Below are 18,746 nucleotides of genomic sequence, written 5' to 3' on the forward strand. Positions count from 1 at the left end.
TATATTACGCAATGCTGTTTGATTGAAGTTAAAATCATTTCTTAAAGACTATGTTCATCGAATATTTGCGTCCTGATGATTCATAATATTCATTATTCCTTCTGTTGTTCGAATGTTTGACCTGTTTGTTTACTATACCTTTTAATAGGAAATATCTTAATTGTTTATCTATTCATTGATTAAAATAATTTTTTATTCATTTATTTATTTATTCCTTCGTATCGGGGACCCTCAAAAATACTCCTCTCTTGTTTCACTTCCATCTGAAGTATCCTTTGAAAAACCACTCTTCTCTCTCTGGCCAATGGGCTTGTCTCTTACAAACCCTCCAGCCAATAGGAGAAGCGAACAAAATTCAGTCCTTTTCTTCTTTCGTTGGAAGTCTCTGATTGATTGAGAAGAATTCTTCGTAGATTTCGGAGCTCGTTTTCTGTCACTCTCCTCAAAATATCTACAGGATCCGTGGTTTGAAGGTTGTTGTTCAAGGTAAGGACGGTTTTGTCGTGCTCGCGTTATAAAATTAGCTGGTGTGTATAATTCAGGAAGTTTTCTATTTTAAATCGGTGGTATCAAAGGAAACTTGGTTTGATTCCCAAATGAGTGTGAACTTTATAAAATAACGCCGGGTGTAAGAAACCGTATGGTATTGTTCCTTAAAGCCAGGGTTGCAGGATTCAAATTGTACTAATTGTGAATTTTTAAGAATTTAGTGAATGTGATATTGAAGATGTCCATAAAATCTTTTTTACATTGCTGCTAGTTTTCTCATAGCTTCGTGGTTACTCAGTCGCCTACTTATCAAGCATTTTTAGTGCATGCCATCCACTGCTAAGTAGAAATGAGAGTTACATCAGATACATAGTCTAAAATCTTCGACAGATTTTTCTTTGTCAACCCCATTGTCTTACGTTAATTTTGATCCTCTGTTAATAGTGCACAAGGTTCACTTGTCCAAGGTATAAGTGCCTTAGATAGTGCATATTTTCAAATTGGCAGGACATAATTTTATCCACTGATTAAAAATACCGTTAAAGCTCGCATTTAATTCCTTTAAGGCGTCACTCCTAGTCTTTGGTGATTAAGGAAATGAGGTATGGGATCAAGCACTTATATGTTCCTGAAGAAACTTGTACCCGAGTAGTCAAAACTTGCCCAGGTTAATTATCTTGACCCAACATGATCGTATGGACGCGGGTTTAAAGAAACCGTATGGTAACTATATTTCTTAAGTCAGGGCTGTAAATTTGTATTAAGTGAGATAGTGAACTTGTAGGGGATATTTGAAGTTTTATTTCTTCAAGATTGTGTAAGGTAAATTCGCTCTTAAAAGATATTTATAAAATCACCTTTCATAACTGGTAGTCTAGTTAGCCCCGTGACTGGTATCTCTCCTACTCGCTAGGCGTTTCTAGTGCTTGTTAACTACTGTAATTATAGAACAGAGAATCCAGATACATAGAAATTAACTTTTTAAGGATGGATTAGTAAGTCCTGAATTTACTTATTAAATGCTGATATTCTGTCTTGAGCAGAATCTGCATTAGTCGATATGGCCAGGTTAAATGCGTTCCGGTGTATGTCTATGCTTATAGTTAACACGTCTTGGGTATTATAAATGTTCAAATTGCGGTACATGATTTTATCCTTAAAGTAACTGTAATGCGTATTATTGCTATTCCCCTAAGGCTTGTTAATCAAACTTTGGTGTATGATGAAGCATAGACTTGGCTGAAGAATTGTCACTCGTAAGTCTTAAGATATACTGTTCTGTGATGAGTTCATTGTGCGTCCCCACATGAGCTTTTCACAGCATGTGGGTATTTCATGGGAGTATTTTAAGAACTATGGGGTTGGTTGATAGTTTTCTTGATATGCTTTGAGTTTATTTCTTCCCCGCTTAGGATAAATATCCAATAGAGCCTGTTTTGGCTGTTAGGTGAATCTAGGATGAAATGCTATTGTAGATGCCACGTGAGTTGGAGAATAGAACAATGAACCTTGGGACCGTTGACATTTAGTTCATGAAAAATTAAGGTTGATAATCTACCGAAGAGTGCATGGTCATTATGCTGAGAGTTAACTTAATTCCATGCGTTGATAGGTATTGACTGAATGTCGTTTCTCAGTAATGTGGCAAGGAGGTCTGTGGAGCAGATAGCTGGTTTTAAACGGAGGCTACTAGCTTGTTGTTCTCCATAGATAAAGCCGGGGATTTAAGAGTGGAATTAGATTACCCGTAAATACTAAAGCGAAAGCATATGCTTAATACGGTATGCGAAATTTATTTAGATCAGTAATTGATACTGAGTAAATTAAGTCAAAGGTTTAGTTGAGTATCTCTTATTAATAAGTCGCATTACCCCACCCACTTGGAATGATCTTATCTGTCGTAATTCACCTGTTCCAGCATATCGAACTTAATAATATTTTAAATAAACCAGAATTGCTGTACTATATCAGCATGGCAAAAGGTTGAAACTATCAGACTTTAATGTTAAGTTTAGATTACTTCAGTTAGTGAAACTTTGATCTAAAAAAAATTTAAACTCCTTTTACCTTTGCAATTAGCATTCACATTCCCATAATTTATTGCAATACTGACATTGTTACCATGAAATTTTAGCTGAATGTTAGCTAAATGATAGTGTAAATTCCCACAATTTTTAGGTAATCAGTTCTGTAGAATTTCATTTGAGTATTTGCGTATTACATAATTTGCTGGCAGTCAGGAATGTTGTGCTTAGCCCCTGCAAAGAGCGGTCATTAGTTTATTCAAGAGTTAAGATTTTCAATAAAACAATCCGGGATTAACCAAAGGTTTGTTTTAGGTCTGTCTTATAGTGCTGACGTTTTAGTTTTTATACTATAGTAGAGATAATGTGGAAATTTAAACTTTTCCAGCAAATTTTAACTATTATACGTAAAAAAGGTTTGACCTCCAACCTAGCTTATTTGCGAAGGGGTCTGCAAACTTTGAATTTGTTTCCTTAGTCTTTAGTTTGAACGAAGTAATTTTGGGTAACAATGGTTTCATGGCGATTAACAAATTTGTGGGTACTTAAATACCTCTGAAATAGGAGGGGGAAGTTTTTGTGAATGATTTTGAGTGTTTTGCCAAGAAAAGTAAGCGTGCAGTCATACCAAGTACCTTTTTCAGTCCGCTAAAAGGAACAACGGCACTTGGGCTGTATTGATAGTGTAAGAGGTGGTGTTTTTCATTGTTGCAGCGGGTGAGAGTTTACCCATTATAAGATTTGTTCCGAGGTGATAAAGGTATAGTGTAATTTACCACAGGATAAGATGCCAGGCATTTTTAATCTTTTATAACCAGGGCTTCTAAAAGGCACCCATTTCGTCATCGTGTGTGTAAGGCCATTCTTCATCTCTGCCAACAATCGGCGTCTTATTGACATTTTAAAATAGTTATGATTCATCAAAAATTTTGAGTCCAAAATAACAGCTTTATGAAAATCTTACTGTAATCATTCCATAGTCAGTGAACTTGCTAATAGCTGGTATTTATTCCTGTGAGTTATATTCCGTAACAGAATTATGCATGTTATAAGATTAAAAAAACTTTCAAAATATGTAAATTGCAGTAGTCCAAATCTGTGAAATTAGTCTGACTAGATGTTTTAAAAATCTAGCAGGTTAGGGATTTTTTTTGTTTTTGACTAGGCAATTCTAAAAATTTATATCAATAGGAGCTGGCAATATAGCTAGTCAATTACTCTTGACATGCTCAGTAAAAAACTGTAGTTAACGAGCGTTATTTGTATTGTTTGCAGTTTGTGGTTTATGACTTACTCAATATTGGCCAGTCTTATTTTTTTATGTAGTCTTTGTTGCTGGTGATTTTTAAGGTAAACAATGAACGATGTATCAGATTAATTTAAGGGTTAATTTTAGATCATTTATTGTCTACTTCATTCTCACCAGAATAGCAAGGGATGATGTCAAAGTTTTATTGCAATTCTTCTTTTCTATGACCTAACTTGTTTTTTTCTGTTCAGAAGGCAAAAGACTGCTGTTGATTACCCTGCTCCAAAATACTCTTCTCAGAATACGCTAAGATAAAAGGTTGAAAGGAAGAGTGAAGTGGAGAAGGGCAGTCTCCCCCCACCCCCACTAAAGAAAAAAAAAAAACTCGGGTTCCAGTATGTTTACGCCTGCCGAAGATCTTGAGGTCTCGAGTGGAATACCATTATGAAATTAATTCTTGGATATGAAGTAAGCTATGGATGGTTGTCAGTTGAGTTTTAAGTTTAATTTTGGTATGGTCGCATTATTTTTTGTAATGCTATTGTATCTCTGATCTTTTAGCCCTAGAGAAGTGAATTAAACTTCATGTAAGTTTCAGCTTTCTATAGCCTAGGTCATTGTGGTTTTAAAAATGTTTACACAAGAATCTCAGTATCTAAAGCACAACTTCATAAAAGTATCAGTTGGCAATGAATTATAAACTAAAATACATGTTTAGTAAAAACAAAAGCTATCTATGTGACTTAGCATTGTAATATGACTATCACTATGATTCGGTAGATAAGAACTGTTCATATGCAACAAGTCCCCTTGTACCATTGACGTGCAATTCAAGCTTACAAAGAATGTACTTCATTTAGGAAGTAATACGACGTGGTAAAGGGAAAAGGCGAGATCCCACCCTTTGAAAATGAAGTTTTAAAATAGCTTGAACAGCAATAGACTAAACCTAATTAAAGGCACCTTTAGAATATTTTCCCAAGTTTTCCATTTATGCAAGGAGGAAAATAAGGGAATGTAAATGAGAAATAATTTGTATTGGTATCAAATTAAGAACTGTAGAATTGTGAATTACTATATATAATAGGAAATCTAGCACTTTTCCCTAATGTGGTTCAAAAAGTACATAAAATTTCTAGGTGGGCGGGAAAGCTTGCTTAGCTCCATTCAAATTCCTTTGGAGAGTGATTGTTCTCGTCAATGTTAGTCCCAATTCTTTTAAGTGTACCATGGGTTAATGGTTAGTATCCTAATGAACTTGTGCTACTCTTGCCAATCTAAGAATTAATGATTTTTACAATATTTAATATAGCTTCTCATAGTTTGAGAATTAATTGGCTTGATAATGCATGTTAACTCAAATTAGCTTGCTTTGAAAAAAAAAAATTGCTTAGTTGATAAGTTACTTAGTATATCGAGACGTTGACACTGCATTCAACTTTTTACACAAGACTGCTAAAATCTATGAACTATTTTTCGTTTAAATGTTAATTCAGAGGAAGTTAGTTCAGTGTAAGTATTTATCAATTTAATTTTTTAGTGAATTTCATTTGACAAGTTACTTAGTATATCGAGACGTTGACACTGCATTCAACTTTTTACACAAGACTGCTAAAATCTATGAACTATTTTTCGTTTAAATGTTAATTCAGAGGAAGATTATGTTCAGTGGTAAGAATATTTATCAAATTTAATTTTTTAGTGAAATTTCATAATTTATCAATTTATGTAGGAAATTAAGCTGGCGTAATTATCTAAAATTTTTAATCTTTTTCTAAACGTGGTCGTAATTGGTATGACTGGCAAATCGGTATATACTTTCTTTTTTAAAGTTTCATATTTTCATAGTTTCATTTAACACTTATTACTAATTCAGGAATGGCGAAATGTTTTTGATAGTGAATAAACATCGGCTGAAGAGGTAGGAAGTATCCTGGTAACGTCTGTTTCGGTAAAGATGGAGGAAGTTACGTAAAGCCTTAGGAATAACAAACTTGAAAAGACTTAATCGAAAAATGTCTTGCAAGAAGTGAGCTGCTACCGAGGAAATGGCTGATTGCAAGAACATTTGGAGCAAGCTACTTATAAGAGCGCATAATGCAATGTCAGGAGGCGTCAGACCAGAAGGGCGCTGCTGCTGTTTATAGGGTGAACTTCCAGGAAGTTGACAGAAATGGAGTAGGGCTGTTAGAGGTAAGACATGTTAAGCTGCAGTCCAGAGAGAAGCAATTTAGCAAGACAGGAAAAGCAGCAACTGAGTGATAGCAAAGAGGAGGGAAGGCACGAGAAGTAACAGCCTGGAGTTGAGAGGGTTGCGCAAAGAAGAGATTATTTCTAAACTGATGAAGCAGCTGCAAGAAAAGAGAAAAAGACGTTTGTAATTAGTAAACCAAGAGCGGGAAATGACCCTAGTATCCAGTGACCGTGAAATAAATATAAAGAACCCAAACCAAATAGAAAATAATGGGGAATCAGATTAAAACAAACTCGAAATCAATGCTGTAAAATAATGCTGTAAATCTTAAATTATTTTTCACTAAACTGGAAGAAATTGGTTAATTATTTGCTTCCATAATAAAACTTGTGAAAAATACAAGTCTTCGTTTAAATAACCATTTTGGTTTGATTCTTATTCATGTTTAAAGAATTTAGAGTAACAAAGTTAAAAATAATCCTCGTTCTTTGGGTTTCTTATTTCTTTTAATCCTCATTCTGTGTGTTCCTTATAGTTGCCCCCTTGAATTTTTTTTAAAACTGAGGACAAGTTAAAGAATTAATCCTTCAAATTTTCTATTATAATATACATTACATTCATCTAGTCTCTTTCTTCGAATCTTCACCGATCTTCTTATATTCCATGGATTTTTCTGTAGTGTTCTAGTCTGGGATTAATGTATCATTTTAAATCCCTGGAATCTTAGATAGTTAACTTCATCTTCCTTCATAATTTAACTTGGTCGCCGTCGGTGATTCACCTGAGGAAAAAGGAAATCTGTTAGTATTAAACTCATTCGGTTGGTAATATATAACTCGCAGAAATTTCGTACGACGGAATTAAGTTTAATTTCATTTTAGTTAAAATACAAAGTGAACTTATGTTGAAGTAGGCTTCGGCAAGCGAAAACCGTATTAAAATTAAATTTATAATGGTTTTTATGTAATCCTTTACTTGATTCCCATGTTACTTTTACCATAATTTTAGAAAATTTTATACAAAAATATGTCCTTATACACCATACTACTTTCATCAACCATCTCCTATTGTACCAATATAAAAAAAAATCTTTAGGTAGATATTTCCCAGCATAAAGCCAATGGCAGTACTGATATTTGCTACACTAACATGTCCAAAAAATCTTTATGAATTCCAGGGTGTTAAAAAACTTTAATTGGGGGAGGGGCTTGGATGTTAGGTTAACAAAATTCGTATCAACCTGTCCTAAATGGCAGAAAACTAATTTAATCGCAGATTTTTCGACTGTATAATACAATCGGTAACTTGTAATTGTACTGCTTAACTTGTCCCATTTACCAATTAACAAAAAAGTCTCGGAACTTACTTGGATGCAACCTGAAGGATTAACGAAAAACTGACTCATTTTTCCTTGTCCTTAGTGCTCTAGTGAACACCGATGACACTTTCTTCATCGCCTGAACAGGTTGCACTCATTCTTTACACCTCAGATCAACTATATCCTGCAATTTAAATAGTTCCTGTAGTTACTAATTCACACTTGAGTATTGAGACAAACAGAAACCTCTCTTGAATATTAAGACTAACAGAAAATATAAGCCGAAAAATGAGTGCCATAAGAAATATACTGTAAAAAAATTTGAGCCACAATGCATAACTCACTTTAAAAAAGAAAAACGTTCTGGTACCAAACTTGATCTACAGCCCTCGTAGACAAATCTGAAGATACATGGCCAGTCTTTTTTACTGAACATTTAATCATACAAGGCTTCCAAGTTCAATGAAATGACTTGTCTTCAGTGACCTTCAAGTTAACGGTACGAATTCATTACCGCTGCTCCATCTAAGTCACCCACGTAAGTGTCCCTCTTCATTTAAGACTTGCCTTGACAAAGTTACGCATTTTCAGCAGACGGCTGAAAATGCATAGCGGGCAAGAGGGCTTTCGAACTGGGACAAATATCTCCCAGTTCGAATCCAAAGTCTCAATTTTCCTCTTACTTAAATTTTTGTTTCCACTCTTTCTTGATCCGAATGGCAGAGACTGTAGAGGTTTGGTCCGCCTTTCGAGTATGTTTGGACCCTGAGGATGTTATGATTTCAAACCAATATCTATCGGGGCGGAATACCTATGGAGGACTTGCCTGCGGAATCCGGGGAGGTATAGTCTCTACAGTAGGACTCTACATTCTTTCCAGTTTGCCCTCTATTGTAACATGAATGGGGATGATTGCATACTAGTTATGCCCTCAGTCCTATCAAGCGGGTTTTGCTTACACTTGAGCCACTCATGTTATGATAGAGCTATCCCTTCGGAGTAGGATAGGGAGTGGACATACGGGAGTCAGTCTCTGCCGAGTGTCTTTGGTGAGAGAGGGGTTGGTGCGGTAGGCTTGGTTTTCTGCCTGATTTGCAGTAGTTTTTTCTAAGGATTAATGACCCTATGATAAACTTCCCCGGACAGTTCGACCTCCTGACACTACCCTCCTCTTCGACCTCTGGCACGAACAAGGACAATCCTAAAGAAAATTTAATAGTACAGAAGACGACCCAACAAGACCTTGAATGTGGCTACGGAAAGCTCTAGCAGTGGTGAGAGAATCCTTTATGTTGATTCTCTCTCCTCAGATTTAAATTGTTTTGCATTTATGGAAATGTTTGGAAGGTATGGTGAAATTAAAGTCATCAAGTATATGTTGACAAGGAGAGATTTCGTGTTAGACCTTTTAAGCATAGACCACTCCAATGCTTCATATGTTTTGGATATGGTCACTCGTCAAAGGTGTGTACTAGAAACCAGTTATGTACTGCCTGCTCATTACAAAAGCATGAAGGCGAATGTTCTAATCCAATATGTATAAATTGTAAGAGAAATCATAATGTAAGACATAAGGAATGTGAGTCATTTAAAAATGAAGTGGCAGCCATAGAGAAAGCTCATGCTGAACATTAAGTATTGGCCAGGCAAAAAGACTTTTGTTCCCAAAACCTCAATATAGTGATGTAGTGAAAATTGGAAAATCTAATAAAAAAAATCAATCTGGGATGCCAACTTCAAAACCAAAGCTTCAGCTATCCCTTTCTGAGCTCGAAGTACATTCAGCATCTCCGCCTTCATCCAAGAAGGCTCCTTTGCCCCCTCCCGATGGGCCTCCTATGGGCTTCGGGGAGGTCTCTCGGGCTTCTGATGTAGAAGCCTTACAGGTAGCTTCGCTGGCTGATCTGGGTATGTTCCAGAATGAAACCTCGTTCAGTGCACCTCATATGGCTCAGGTGCACGCTGCAGACACGGTACCTCTTAGAAATAAGAGACCCCGTACTACATCATCTCCACCTATATCCCCACACCATAGTAGGGTTCCCAAGAGAGGAAATAGCAGGTCTCTTGAGGACCTGCCAAGTTCCTCTGCGAAACAAAGACCAAGTCCTTCCAGACCAGCCCATTCCAAGTCCGAAAAAAAAATTAATAGTAAATAATGGCTCTGTCAGTTGAACATACGAGGTTTCCATTTAAACAGAGAACAGGTCCGGGTCCTTTTCAAGGAGCATAATTTAGCTGCCCTTTGTTTGCAAGAGACCAAACTTGGTAATGTTTCTCCTACCTGTGGACAGAACTTTATATTTCACAGATCTCCACCACCTGTAGGTGAACGTGCTCATGGTGGCACATGTATTATTGCGGCAAAGTCATTACCACGGAGTTATCCAATTAGACTCGATACTGCAAGCTTGTGCAACACAGATTTTCATCAACAAATGGGTCACTCTGTGCTCTCTTTCTAGAACCTGGCCTAGAAACTCGATTGGTGGACAGAGCTGGCAATCCAAGACAATTAGAGGTTGAAGATTTGCAATCACTTTTAGACCAACTACCTCAGCCTTTCATTCTGATGGGGTATTTCAATGCAAAACATACTTTGTGGGGGGAAGGTAGGTGTGATCACCGTGGGCTTATAATTGAAAGATTGTTAATTGTAATGATGCAGTTTTAATGAACGACTGTTCTCCTACAAGGTTTGATGTAGCCCATAACTCCAGTTCAGCAATTGATCTTACAATATGTTCGTAGTCATTACGATTAGACCATAAGTGGGCAGGGGATGACCACTTATAGTCTAGAGCGACCACTATCCCATCCATCTTAAGTATGTATACAAAATACACCAACCCCATCTTTACCCAAATGGAAGATAAAGGAGGCAGATTGGCAGCTGTATGAAAAATCTACCAATGTCAATCATAAGGCCAATGAATTTCCTTGCCCCTCGGCTGCCTATGAATATCTCGCTGGTGTAATGATTGGAGGGGCAATGACGTCAATTCCTAAAACATAAGGGAAACTCCGTCGTCCACTGGTACCTTGGTGGAATAGTAAATGTGCCTCGAGTAGGAATATTGCAAGAGCTAGTTACAAGCGATATCGAAGACATCCTGTCTTGGTTAATAGAATAATTTACAAGAAAAAAAATCGCCAAACAAAAGCAAGTTTTTAAAGAAGCAAGGAGGGAATCCTTCGTTAGGTACATATCAGAATTAAAGTATAACTCGCCACTTTCTCTAGTTTGGGATAGAATCCGTAAATTACTAGGGAAATTTCCCCTTCTCCTTAACCAATTTTGAAAATCAACTTTGTAGTTATATCGGATGCAAGAGAGGTGGCAGAGGCCGTTGCTCGGCACTTTTCAAGCATTTCAAGCCCCAGTCACTACTCCCCTGAATTTCGCAATATTAGAAACACGACTATAGTCAATCCGCCGGTTTGTTCTAACTCCGAGGCATATTACCTTCCATTTAGTATTGTCGAATTCGAATATGCCTTATCTTTGTCCTCTCCAACATTACATAGAGATGATGATGATATTTATTCAATGATTTCACATTTACCTCTGGAGTCAAAAAAATTCTTTGTCGAAGTTTTAAACGAATTCTGGTCCTCAGGGACTTCATACAAGTTGTGGAAAATTATGAAACCCGGAAAGAACCCTAGTCATCTCAAAAGTTATAGGCCTATTGCTCTTACCAGCTGTGTCTTCAAGATTTACGAACGAATGGTGAATTTTCGTCAGATATGGTTATTAGAAACAGAGCATGTTGTCGAAGCGGCAATTTGGCTTCCGCAAGAATAGTACTTTGGACCCCTTATTATGTCTCACACGTGAGATTCAGAATGCTTTTGCGGTCCAAAATCAAACCATTGCTGTGTTCTTTGATCTGGAAAAAGCATTGGATACTACCTGGAGGGCTGGTATTTTAATGCAGCTGGTTGAATGGCGTATTGATGGCAATATGTTTAATTTTGTCAGAGACTTCCTGTCTGACCGGTACCTTAAAGTTAGAATTGGCTCTACCTTCTCATCAGATTATCTTCAGGAAGAAGGCATTCCACAAGCGTGTGTGCTTAGTCCAACCTTTTTTAATATTGCCATTAATGGTCTACTTGAACATCTCCCTGTTGGAGTAACTGGTCAAGCATTCGCGGATGATATTGTTATTATGTGTAGTAGAGCTACTGCAGTTGAAGCTTGTACTAAAATTCAGATTGCAATTAATGCTGCTACTACCTGGGCTAATAGTAAAGGTTTCAAATTTTCTGCTGAAAAAACTAAAGCTATACGTTTTTGTAGAACACGAGGAAAGGAAGAGATTCCAACCTTGTTTTTAGAAGGTTCTATCTTGTTGTATGAAGATAAAGTCAAATATTTAGGAATTATTTTTGACAAAAAACTGACTTTTGCTGAACATATAAATGAGACTGCAGTGAATGTTAAACAAATGTTATTCTTAAAGTTGTTAGCAACCTGAATTTTGGATTAGATTAGATTAGATTATAAAATTTTTGGCACATAGCCAAGCGCCCTGAATTTTGGAGCTGACCGTACTAATTTATTAAGAATTTATCAGGCCCTATGCTTGAGTAAGATTGATTATGGATCTCAGGTTTATGGCTCGGCATGTAAGACCTTTTTAGGCAAGCTGGATGTAGAACACATATGACATTGCGTATTTATGTAGACTCTAGTTTTCCTCCTCTTTCATTCGGAGGGAGGAACAGGGTCTCCGATATTTGTCATGAGCACTAACCTCTCAATCTAATCCAAATTTAAAGCATATAAAACATCCTGTTGACTGAGCACCAACTAGACCTACATTGCCTAAGCCCTTTGAAGTTAGATTAAACATCAGTGCGAGAGAGGTAGGCCTTATTCCTCCACTGGTTATGGAAACTACATTTTCTAAATTCCTTCCTTGGTGTAGGCCTCCTTTAGATATTTGCCAAGTTAAGAGACAACAAAAAGATCAGCTCAAGTGTTCAGCTTAAAAGTAGCTTCTTGGGCAATGTTTTTGAGCATAGTAACTCGATTGCTGTATATACAGATGGATCAAAATCAGCAAATGGAGTTGGATGTTCTGTCATCGTCGGTGAGAGAACAATAAAAAAAAAAAAAAGCCTCCCTATTAAGTTCTCAATTTTTAATGCTGAGATTTATGCTATTTTTAGCGTTTTTAAATTTATTTTTAGTACAGGTAGCACTGGGGGGACTTATATTATTTACTGTGATTCCCAGAGTTCCCTAGCTGCACTCCAGAAGTTGATGCCATCTAATTAACTCGATAACACATCAGTGTGAAGTTTTGTTGGGTTCCCTCGCATGTGGGAATTCGTGGTAACGAGCTGGCTGATGCAGCCGCTAAGCAGGCAGCTTCCTCCCGGGCTTCCCACTCTGTGAGGGTTCCCTGTGAAGATTTTAAACTTTTTTATTAATTCATTTTGAAGGACTAAGTGGCAGAATCACTGGTCCAACTTAAATAGTAATTTAAAGCTGAAATCGATCAGACCTTCTGTTCATCCCTGGTCCCCTTCTGTTGGGATGGATAGAAGATCTAGTACAGTTTTAACGCGCCTGCGTATAGGGCATACGTTTTTAACACACAGGTATCTTTTAACTAGTGGAGCAGAGAGGCAGGTTCCTCAATGCTCCAATTGTAATGTTGGCATTACAGTGAGGCATATATTTGTTGACTGTCCTCTTTATTTTAATCATAGACGTCGGTTTGGTTTCACCAACAAACCTTTGTCAGATACTTTAGGAGAGGGTGCTCCCGGAGGAGATTTTTAAATTTTTTAGGAATCATTTGTTTTATGATATTTAATTGAGTACTTTAATATGAATTTGATTCTAATAATTTGTATTAATTATATAAGTGTACCTTTTATTAGTAAATATATCCAGTCGATATACTATATGCACTGAATGGCCATTGGCTCTGGTGCGTGGGAAATGGCCACAAATTTTATAAATTCATTCATTCGTGTAAGTGTCTCAAGACCATAAATTATGGTATATTTCATATTTAGCTGGTGATTTAGGACACCAGTGTTGCCATTTGGAATAAGTTTTTAATTCCAGCTTCTGTCAAAAGCAAAAGTACGCTTGCTCTGCAATGTTTTTTACCAGCAAACATGTACTTCCAAACCAAAAATAAAATTCCTGTACTCCTGCATCTGATAATCTACCCAGTAAGGTAACTGCTCAAAAGCAGGGCAATTACATACGCAGTCTGAGAGACGACGAAGTGTTAGAAAGTGACTCATTTTAGTAGCAACCAGAAACATAACACTGGAAAAATTCTCATTTGAAAAGATGCCAGAAAAAAAAAAATGGTCCTCAGACTGGAACAATTCTAAAAAAGGGCCAAATTTGATAGGTGCCAGATGGTATTCCTGGAAAATTGTTCCTTGACACACTACAATGGTCCAGGCAAAAATGCCCGCTTTGACAGCATTGAAGTCTCCAGGTCACAGATAACTACTTACTAGAGGCAGCATTGAAGTCTCCAGGGATGTAGATAACTACTTACTGGAGACAGCTTTGAAGTCTCCAGGTCACAGATAACTACTTACTGGAGGCAGCATTGAAGTCTCCAGGGATGCAGATAACTACTTACTGGAGACAGCATTGAAGTCTCCAGGTCACAGATAACTACTTACTAGAGACAGCATTGAAGTCTCCAACAGGAGACTTCAATGCTGTCTCAATTAAGTAGTTATCTACATCTCTGGAGACTTCAATGCTGTTTCCAGTAAGTACTAGGTTTCTGTGACCTAGAGACTTCAATGCTGTCTCCACTAAGTAGTTATCTGTGACCTAGAGACTTCAATGCTATCTCAATTAAGTAGTTATCTAGATCCCTGGAGATTTTAATGCTGTCTCCAGTAAGTAGTTATCTACATCTCTGGAGACTTCAATGCTGTTTCCACTAAGTAGTTATCTATATCCCTGGGGACTCCAATGCTGACTTCACTAAGTAGTTATCTGTGACCTGGAGACTTCAATGCTGTCTCCACTAAGTAGTTATCTACATCTCTGGAGACTTCAATACTGTTTCCAGTAAGTAGGTATCTGTGACCTGGAGACTTCAATGTTGTCTCCACTAAGTAGTTATCTATATCCCTGGGGACTCCAATGCTGACTTCACTAAGTAGTTATCTGTGACCTGGAGACTTCAATGCTGTCTCCACTAAGTAGTTATCTACATCTCTGGAGACTTCAATACTGTTTCCAGTAAGTAGGTATCTGTGACCTGGAGACTTCAACGCTGTCTCAATTAAGTAGTTATCTATATCCCTGGGGACTCCAATGCTAACTCCACTAAGTAGTTATCTGTGACCTGGAGACTTCAATGCTGTCTCCACTAAGTAGTTATCTACATCTCTGGAGACTTCAATGCTGTTTCCAGTAAGTAGGTATCTCTGACCTGGAGACTTCAATGTTGTCTCCACTAAGTAGTTATCTGTGACCTGGAGACTTCAATGCTGCCTCCAGTAAGTAGTTATCTACATCCCAGGAGACTTCAATGTTGTGTCCAGTAAGTAGTTATCTGTGACCTGGAGAGACAAATTCTGCCTCCAGTAAGTAGTTATTTATACTCCTGGAGACTCCAATGCTGTCTCCAGTAGTAGTTATCTGTGACCTGGAACTTCATGCTGCCTCCAGTAGTAGTTATCTACACCCTGGAACTTCAATGCTGTCTCCAGTAAGTAGTTATCTGTGACCGGGAGCGAACCCAATGCTGCCTCCAGTAATAGTTATTTATACTCCTGGAGACTCAATGCTGTCTCCAGTAAGTAGTTATGGACCTGGAGACTTCAATGCGTCTCCAGTAAGTAGTTATCTGGACCTGGAGAGGACAAATTCTTGCCTTCCAGTAAGTAGTTATTTATTATCCGGAGACTCCAATGCGTCTTCCAGTAAAGTAGTTATCGTGACCTGGAGACTTCAAATGGCCTCCAGTAAGTAGTTATCTACATCCCTGGAGACTTCAATGCTGTCTCCAGTAAGTAGTTATCTGTGACCTGGAGAGACAAATGCTGCCTCCAGTAAGTAGTTATTTATACTCCTGGAGACTCCAATGCTGTCTCCAGTAAGTAGTTATCTGTGACCTGGAGACTTCAATGCTGTCTCCAGTAAGTAGTTATCTGTGACCTGGAGACTTCAATGCTGTCTCCAGTAAGTAGGTATCTGTGACCTGGAGACTTCAATGCTGTCTCCACTAAGTAGTTATCTGTGACCTGGAGACTCCAATGCTGTCTCCACTAAGTAGATATCTGTGACCTGGAGACTTCAATGCTGTCTCCACTAAGTAGTTATCTATATCCCTGGGGACTCCAATGCTAACTCCACTAAGTAGTTATCTGTGACCTGGAAACTTCAATGCTGTCTCCAGTAAGTAGTTATCTGTGACATGGAGACTTCAATGCTGTCTCCAGTAAGTAGTTATTTATATTCATGGCGACTCCAATGCTAACTCCACTAAGTAGTTATCTGTGACCTGGAGACTTCAATGCGGTCTCCACTAAGTAGTTATCTGTGACCTGGAGACTTCAATGCTGTCTCCAGTAAGTAGTTATCTGTGACCTGGAGACTTCAATGCTGTCTCCACTAAGTAGTTATCTATATCCCTGGGGACTCCAATGCTAACTCCACTAAGTAGTTATCTGTGACCTGGAGACTTCAATGCTGTCTACAGTAAGTAGGTAACTGACCTGGAGACTTCAATGCTGTCTCCACTAAGTAGTTATCTGTGACCTGGAGACTCCAATGCTGTCTCCACTAAGAAGTTATCTGTGACCTGGAGACTTCAATGCTGTCTCCACTAAGTAGTTATCTACATCCCAGGAGACTTCAATGTTGTGTCCAGTAAGTAGTTATCTCTGACCTGGAGACTCCAATGCTGCCTCTAGTAAGTAGGTATCTGTGACCTGGAGACTCCAATGCTGTCTCCAGTACGTAGGTATCTGTGACCTGGAGACTTCAATGCTGTCTCCAGTAAGTAGTTATCTACATCCCTGGAGACTACAATGCTGTCTCCAACTAAGTAGTTATCTGTGACCTGGAGACTTCAATTCTGTCTCTAGTAAGCAGTTATCTACATCCCTGGAGACTTCAATGCTGCCTCCAGTAAGTAGTTATCTGCAACCTGGAGACTCCAAGGCTGCCTCCAGTAAGTAGTTATCTGTGACTTGGACTCTTCAATGCTGTCTCCAGTAAATCCATATCCAAATTCCTGGAGACTCAAATGCCGACTCCAGTAAGTAGTTATCTGCAACCTAGAGACTTTAATGCTGCCTTCAGTAAGTAGTTATCCATATTCCTGTAGACTCCAATGCTGCCTCCAGTAAGTAGTTATCCATAATCCTGGAGACTTCAATGCTGCCTACAGTAACTAGTTATCCATATTCCTGGAGACTTTAATGCTGCCTTCAGTAAGTAGTTATCCATATTCCTGGAGACTCCAATGCTGCCTCTAGTAAGTAGTTATCCATATTCCTGGAGACTTCAATGCTGCCTCCAGTTAATACTTATCCAAACTCCTGGAGACTTCAATGCTGCCTCCAGTAAGTAGTTATCCATATTCCTGGAGACTTTAATGCTGCCTCCAGTAAGTAGTTATCCATATTCCTGGAGACTTCAATGCCTCTTTCCTGTAAGTGGTTTTCTACATTCATTGAGACTTCAATGCTTCTCTCCAGTAAGTAGTTATCCATAATCAGACACTTCAATGCTGCCTCCAGTAAGTAGTTTTCCATATTCCTGGAGACTTCAATGGTTCTCTCCAGCAAGTAGTGATCTATATTCCTCTAGACTTCAATGCTTCTCTCCAGCAAGTAGTTCTCTATATTCATGGAGACTTCAGTGCTACTCCCTAGTAAGTAGTTATCCATATTCCTGGAGATGTCAATGGTTCTCTCCATTAAGAAGTGATCTATATTCCTTGAGACTTCAATACTTCTCTCCAGTAAGTAGTTCTCTATTCATGGAGACTTCAATGCTGCCTCCAGTAAGTTATCTATATTCATGGAGACTTCAATGCTGCTCTCCAGTAAGTAGTTATCTATATTCATGGACACTTCAGTGCTACTCCCTAGTAAGTAGTTATCCATATTCCTGCATATCTTCCTCTTTCCATTGATGCATTGTTTTGTAAACTGGCCCACCTCAAAGGTTACCCAGCTTGATTAGCTGCATATTGATATATTTACCTGTCTAATAAGGGTTAAGTAGTAGTCCATATTTCTGGAGACTTCGATGCTACTTGCTTTTCAGTGATTAGTTATCTATATACCTGGAGACTTCAATGCAGAACACATCAAATATATTGCGGCCTCAGATTAAATCTCCAAGGACATAGAACCCTAGACTAAGTTAATGAGTCATTCAATGAAAGTCCTGCTCAAGATGTAGGCCTAGGCCAAGGTCAGAAGAATCTGGCCTTTTAGTATCAAAACCAATGACATACATTATATAAATTGTGGCCTTGGCCTAAATTTTCGAGGGCTGAAGACAAAGAGACTATGTCAGTTTCAGTCATGGTATTCCGATGTTAGGCATAGGCCTAGGCTAAGGTCAGAAGAATCCAGCCCCGTGGTCTCTACACTACTTTCAGTGCAGTATGTGTATGTAAAACTTCTTTCACTTCTCATATGTAGGTTTGGTTGGCGTTGACCTGCTTAAGATTTTCTAGATTAACAAGAAAAGCATCAAAAGAAGGAACAAAGAGTTTGTGCATCCTGTTGCTTCACTTTCAAAAACACTTTCATCTCATAATTATATCCTGAGCTGTCAGAAAGCTTTATCTGCATCTTATAAACATATATAATAGGTTGTAATGGATTTCATTGCTTCGAAAGGAAAATTAAGCTTGGCGAAATGCCAGTCAAATCAAATTTACTCAGAAAATTAAATAACAGGTTAATCATTTGTAGAAGCCTTTTGGCTACCACGTCAAGGGAAACACTAAATTCTGTTAGACCTAAGTACTGCTGCTGTCTAATCATGAGGAGAATGAATGAATGAATTAGGTGCTATGACCAAACCAAAACCCCCTCCCCAAAAAATCAAGAACAAGAAAAAAGACATTAGAATATCAAGGGTTGACCTTTAAGCAAAGGCAAACAGAACTTATTAGACTGCAGTTCCAGAGCTTTGTAAAAGAGGGGAAAGAATGGTCATGTGACCGTTGAAATTTTAGGATTACTGATTTTTCCACACACTCGTGAGGAGTGGCCACCTGGGAGGTTGCAGGGCTACTGAGGATGAAGGGAGGGTGAGACTGGAGGATAGGTAAGGGAGGGATGGGGGGGGGGGGGGGGGGGGGGGGGGGGGGGGGGGGGGGGGGGGGGGGGCTGGAGAATCAGCAATGGGGGTGGGGGAACCGTTGGTTAAACGGACTCTCATTTAATTTGATCCTAATGATAAGGAAAGCAAAAATCGACACTGATGCTCTAATC

General features: G+C 38.3%; 1 protein-coding gene and 2 long non-coding RNA genes across 4 annotated transcripts in view; 1 reads left to right on the forward strand and 2 right to left on the reverse strand.

Moving 5' to 3' along the window:
* The window catches only part of LOC135201587 (uncharacterized), a 6,523-nt gene extending 128 nt beyond the window's left edge, over positions 1-6,395 (forward strand). Inside the window, exons 1-3 of one of the 2 annotated variants that reach the window (XR_010311556.1) lie at positions 1-486; positions 4,014-4,230; positions 5,639-6,395. The exon at positions 1-486 is cut by the window's left edge and continues 128 nt beyond it. This is a non-coding gene — a long non-coding RNA (uncharacterized LOC135201587). Of the gene's footprint in view, positions 487-510; positions 629-4,013; positions 4,231-5,638 lie in introns of those variants that run through there. The other variant, XR_010311557.1, reaches the window with a different exon arrangement.
* Positions 1-18,746, reverse strand: part of LOC135201589 (solute carrier family 45 member 3-like) — a 164,731-nt gene that overhangs the window by 22,792 nt on the left and 123,193 nt on the right.
* LOC135201588 (uncharacterized) lies at positions 6,540-11,647 on the reverse strand. The gene is made up of 2 exons (XR_010311558.1): positions 7,323-11,647; positions 6,540-6,737 (listed from the first exon to the last, which is right to left on the reverse strand). It is a non-coding gene; the product is annotated as an uncharacterized LOC135201588 (long non-coding RNA).

The sequence above is a fragment of the Macrobrachium nipponense genome, chromosome 28, assembly GCF_015104395.2.
Source record: "Macrobrachium nipponense isolate FS-2020 chromosome 28, ASM1510439v2, whole genome shotgun sequence".
Taxonomy (NCBI): domain Eukaryota; kingdom Metazoa; phylum Arthropoda; class Malacostraca; order Decapoda; family Palaemonidae; genus Macrobrachium; species Macrobrachium nipponense.